Genomic DNA, 6,384 nt, shown 5'->3' with positions numbered 1-6,384 from the left:
ATAACTGTAAATGAAGTGTATACAAACTAATGCCACATAAGAAAAGAACAGTAAAAAAGGTAAGGAATACCAATATTTAATTCGAATATCCATGCAAGACATTCGGAGCAAGTTTTTTTCAATAATTATTATGTTCACGAGATGGCCTCCCTTGTCGATGCAAACTATTCTTAATCAGCCAAACGACGTTTTGACCTGTTTTTGATTGTGATAATAATGAAACCCCGCAAACTGATTATGACGTCCTATAGTATCCAACATATTGTTGTATGATGCATGTGAATCTTTAACAGCGATAATTTTGTTTAATGAAATGATACTTTATCCCTACACAGAACTGAAAACCAATATTCTGATTCAATTCAGCTTGTTTTGTGATCAACGATTGTGTCCAGTATGAAAATAAAGTCGGTTAAGTAATGTTCTATAGGCTCGTTAATAGGCTAAGTGAATTAAAGAATTAAATATGTTTGCATTGTTACAGGGATTCTTTGCTATATTTCTGGGACGAGATGGTGATCAGGATTATCAGGGTCTGGTGAAAATACCGGACAAAGGCGAACCGGCATTGAGCATCTATACCTCAACCATCGTTATCCCAGCCGTGCCATGGTAATGTTATAGCCTTTCCATATAAAGTATGCCTCAGTTAATGCTTACGAATTTAATAACAATTCACTTTCTAGTGCAATCTTCATTTAAGGAAGTTTTGCAAGACCATGCCAACAACCAATGTATTAAATTCTCACCTGATATTCAAACAATTGAGTGTTTAAAGATGACATCAAAATTATTTTCACTGACGTGTTGAAATTGCCGTGAGCCTTTGTGATGACGCGCCGTCCGTCTTCTGTACAGTGTGAACTTGTTTTCTTTAAATGACCTTCTTTTTTATAAACAAGAGACTTGCTGTTACGAAGTTTTGCTTTTAGCATACTAGTTAGTGTTATGACCTATCATGTTTGTTCAAATAAATGACTTTACCTCCTTTTCATCGTCAAACGGGTCAATTATGCTGAAGGACATAAGGATGTTCAAATTGATTTCCTTGACCTAGTGTAAAGGTCATAACCATAAAATGTGCTGTAATCTGTAAACCATTTTTTCCTGAATAAACAAGATGCATAGAGTAATGGTATTTTTCTTGAAAATGTAGCATGTATGTGTAAATAAACACCTTTCAAGGTCGTATGTGTCAAATGTGTTGAGATTTCAAACAACTTCTGAATGACATAGAGGCCTGCGATAAACATATTTATGAGGTAGCTTGCTTGGATGATTGACTAGGAAGTTTGTTCGAATAAGGTTCTTCATGAGACTTTGAATTTCGCATGAAACAAAATTATCTACAGGTTGTAGAGTTTTGATATTGTGTTCAAGTGCATTTGCACACAACATTGTATAACAAGGTGGCCGACACAGGCTCATTGTACCTATTGTCCTGAGGAACGTTATCATAGAAATTAAATAAAAGCTGAAACAATATAATTATGCCAAATATAGTTGTACAACCTGGTTACTTATATTACATGAATTGTTTTTATGTTTTTATAGGGTGAATAAAGATGCAGTTCTTCAGGTAGGTACATCCAATGAGCTCTGACAACCTTTTCATATTAAATTTCTTTTTTGCCTAAAGTGTCTGTGTTTTATGAGAACATCCAGCTGTCAGAACATAAATATTGTATCGTTTTTTAATGATGATACTGGCATGTGAAAAACAAGCTCTAACAGGTCTGTAAGAGATATAAAGATGATATTAAATAAACAATTGGTCCACTTACTTCGTAATTTAGTATTTAAAGAAAACTGAAATATAGCCTATTTTGTTTGACAATTCAAAGTGTAAATATGTAATTCAGCAGCTTATGGTGAATATTTAATGTAAGGATGCTGACACCACCAACATAGCGTCATTTGATTATGTATGTCGACGGCATACTCATTGAGCATGTTGATAACATTTATTTGTAGTTATAAAGCTGTAGTCAGTCAAATTGTATTCTGTATTAGTGAAATTTTTAACTTGAAATATGCATGTGGCAATATAACTATTAAATATATTTTCAGAAGTTAAATAATTCAATATATCTGATTCTAGAGTCAGAGCATAGTCCCGATTCAATTATAATATAACACAGTATTATGTGACTCCGATGTTGTGGTGAATTTCCTTTGGTCACTTCCTCAAAATCTATCCCAGTTTATATAAATATCATGAAGGCTTTTTTCATATGATCGTGATATTTTACCGAGAAACAAGTGTAAAAATTAACGGTTTCCCCACTGTTTACGGTAATGTTTGATCATCTGAAATCGATTCAGGTTTAACATCGTGTATACAGTATTCCGTGTTTACATGTCACTACTTTGTCACAGATAATCTACAAGACGATGAACTCAGACGCGCCTCCGGCATTTTACCAGTGCGCAGACGTTAGGATTTTGCCCAAAAATTGAGGAAACGAATCTCCATACTACACATAGTGAAATGTGTGTCCTTAATAACACATATACAATAGCTAATTAAGTAATGAGTTTAAGGATATATGCTACCTTACTGTAAATTGTAAACAAGAGTTCCAAGCTTAGATAAACTATAAATGATATTTTATAAATAAAATCAAGTGATCTTGATCAATTTTTGGATGGTAAATTTAAAATAACATAAGAATAAATTAAACATTAATGATTCCCAGCCTATTCTGTACTAAAGTAAGTGTAAGGTAGCATATATTCAAAGAACATTGCCCCATGTTTTTCATACGGGTATTTTTGAAGGTGTATGTTGTAATACCAGTGTGAATGTGACATTGTTTATATGACAAATTGTATGCTTCATATCTAATAGATATTTATTTCTAAGATGATGATTGAACAGTTTTTTTCAGATAACATGCATTTGTATTTGTGTTTCTAGAATTGACTAGATAATACTTCACTGGTATTGAAAATTATTGGTGATGAAAATGTTTTTTTAACTTTTTACTGACTATCAGTATTCATAATCACAGTATGAAACAATATACTTAAGATTATAAGATGTTTGAACCAGATTCTTGATTCACCTAAAAATGGACGTATATATTGCTGTTTGTGCGTCAAGTTCATTGACGGTCTAGTAATTCACCTGAAATTTGAAATTTTGCCCCATGTTTTTATCAGAAAAAGAATCTTTGGCCAACGTGAACGTTTCAATTAAATGTAAAAAAAAAATAAGCATATACTAGTGTATATACACACAGTATTGCATTAAATCCGTGCATTCGTACACCGATAACAATGAATGGAACATGCAGGTAAATTTCCATTCCTGATACAGAGTCGTCCACATTCCAGGCACGTTTGACTTGGCGAGAATGTCTTATTTGTTCATACCATATTTTTTTTGAATATTGATTCTTCATGTAGTTAAATCCAGGAAATGCTATATTTTAATACACCATATTTATTTGATGAGGTTCTCTTTTTTAATAAATATCTATTTTGCATATCTTCGACTTGTGTCTTCATTTTTTCAAATATTTTCCAGTTTAGTTACTTTATATTCGTATATTTTATAAATTTCTAAGCAAAGTTCGACCTTTTACTACTGTGACTTACAATCGGAAATGTGGTTATTCCTCAACACTATTTGATACATTATAATATTCAAATCAAACGCTGAATTACCAGTCGTTAGATGTAAGTCACACGGTCTAAGTTGTTATCATAACAACGGTCATAGGAGAGCATTTCTCTTTAGCTCATTCGGCAGAGCGTCAGCTAGGTAAACAAGAAGTACTGGGTTCGATCCTTAGCGAAAGTATTGAACATACAATTAAAGACCTTTGTAACATACGGATCAGGTACTTTGCCCAACTTATGTGTAGCTTGCAACAAGAAATATTCACAACATTTGTAATTTCTCGCCACACAATAAAAAACAGACGAGAAACTCATGCATTCACAGCTTTATGAAATGAAACCAACTAAATATGGGTAATTTATTTAGCATATTGTATTGAAACAAATAATCGAAAGTTTTGACAACTTATATATTGACTATGTCTTTTTCCGACAATACAGTACAATTATTACTATAGACCAGTGCTTAAACTGAAGTGACATGTTTGTTCGAATAACAATGTTAAATAAGCATACGCCGGAACAACTTAAGTCTCAATACATTTGGTCTCCAAATCAAGTTGTAAAATCGGCATGCTAAGCCATTCCGGTTGCCAAAGACAAACAAGATTGTTGATGTATGATCCACTCTCATAGCCGTATCTCAGAGGAGGTTTTTGATACTTGTCTTAATATCTCATTGCTTTCTATGTTCATATGACTTTTGTTCGCTATTTTGTCATTGTTTGTTGGTGCTATGGTCCCTGAATTTTAACTTGCGGTAGATTTTGTTCTTGCGTGGCGACGCTGGAATATGTCAGTGTTGTTTTTGCTGACATATAGACAATCATCATATACAGTACTAGCCATGTGCTCTCCTTGACCAGCGAGTCAACCGTCCTGATTATATCTATAATCCATCAAAGTCGTTGTGACATTCAGCATCCAGTTATAACACTCTGTTTATTTATTTTTCTATTGTGAAACCACCTAAAAACAGCAGGTTTTGTATTATTTGACATGTTTATTTAATCGTTTCATTTTAAAATTTTATTTGATATTACATATTTGTGTCAGTCGTCTTCCTCTCCCCTGTATAAAATTTTGTCATTGTGTTTCAAGCATCATGAAACTATTTTTCTACCTGTTTAGGTTTGTAAAGACTGTTTCTCTCTCTCTCTCTCTCTCCCTTTAACAACGTAAAACACATATATATTGCCTCATTAGTGTATAATTACCTGTCTGTGACTCTCCTGCTGCCGTATAACAAATATTTGTATTTGATTTAATTGTATTCCCATTATTTTGCCCTCTCTGCAGTGTGTAATTCATTTAATTCTTTCAGCAGCGTAAAAACCACGTTTGGAAACGTTGAACGGCTTATATATCTCATCCCCACAAGATTCAAGAAACATATATCCTTATTTGTGATAATAAGTAGGACAAAGTATCATACATGTGATTGCATCTATACAATTTGGTAATAGATACAGTGAGACAAATTGACATTACAATGATCAATACTTCTGTTTCGTCCTTCTATCACATAGTCAACACATGGGGTGCATCGAACTGTACTGTAACAAGGATACATGAGGACGAGGACACAGAATAAGTCAATGGTCGAAACCAAACACTTTCTTCGGGAGTGATAAGAGTTTTCTGTTCCTCACGTGGCTTGCGTGAATGTGTCGATGCACATGGACTTTATCGATCTTAACGTCAATATGATCAGACAACAGCAACTGCGGAAACACCACAACAGCCGGGACGTTATCAACAACAAAAACAACAACAACCTCTCACACACATGCACAAAACCAGGATGAATAATAATGATAGTAATAATTACAATAAGTTTATATAATAATCTTAATGTGAATGACCGTAGCGACTAAACAACGACTGGTCTGAGTACATCTTGACTAAATTAGATGAACTGACCACATGGGCTTTGTAAACAATGTTTACTTGCCGAAATATACGCAATTTAAATTCCAATCCAAGTCGTCTTGTATCTTCCAGTACCGTACCGGGACTAGAACATATGCGCGTTTGAAAGAGTCGCTCTTGCAAAGCTTCTAAACGACCGTGCACCAAAAACATGTCCTCTAAGCATGTCGTTGTTGATAAATTTAATCGATTGTTTTACTACTGTTTTCCGTATCACTTCAATTTATAAAAAAAAAATATAAAAATGATATTTCCCATCAATTTTTTTTTGTTTAAATGTGAAAACAACATTTTGGGAAAATAATATTCTATATTCTAGTCCCAACTTCCGAGATTAACTTATCTTAAAACGTCGCCTGCTGCTACAGTACAACACAGTTAAAAAACCAAAGACTTTAATTAGCAGACGACGTACGTAGCAGCTGGTAGGTGTACACACTGTGAGAGACTTTTAGGTAAGACGTTGTTTAAGAATGATTGTGAACACATTTCCATTCTATTAACATGTAGATATATTGATAGTTTACACATTTATGCAAGCAACACAGTAGATGCCGTACACATGAATAGGCCTTTATAGGCCTAAGCTTTATGCTAAAATGCAGTCCATTTTTTTTAACATTTCACATGTTAACTATCAAGATGAAATTAAAAATATTTTAATATTTCATCACTTTCTCAATATACTGATGAAAGCGGATACTTTTATCCTATAAGCTTAGATAGAAAAAGAAAAATAACAAAAAATGACTAGGCTAGGCCTAAATTAACTAATCTCTGGCATGCACGGACTGACCTTAGGGAAAACACTATTTTTTATTTTTT

At 33.4% G+C, this 6,384-nt stretch overlaps 1 long non-coding RNA gene across 1 annotated transcript; it reads left to right on the top strand.

Moving 5' to 3' along the window:
- The first annotated feature begins 489 nt into the window (after nt 1–489).
- Nucleotides 490–3,493, top strand: LOC110446909. Its single transcript, XR_002462518.1, has 3 exons — nt 490–612; nt 1,555–1,579; nt 2,380–3,493. It is a non-coding gene; the product is annotated as an uncharacterized LOC110446909 (long non-coding RNA).
- The last annotated feature ends 2,891 nt before the right edge of the window (nt 3,494–6,384 follow it).

The sequence above is a fragment of the Mizuhopecten yessoensis genome, unplaced genomic scaffold (assembly GCF_002113885.1).
Source record: "Mizuhopecten yessoensis strain PY_sf001 unplaced genomic scaffold, ASM211388v2 scaffold3049, whole genome shotgun sequence".
NCBI lineage: Eukaryota > Metazoa > Mollusca > Bivalvia > Pectinida > Pectinidae > Mizuhopecten > Mizuhopecten yessoensis.
Note: the sequence above shows the minus strand (reverse complement) of the source record. Positions and strands in the feature narration are given on the sequence as shown.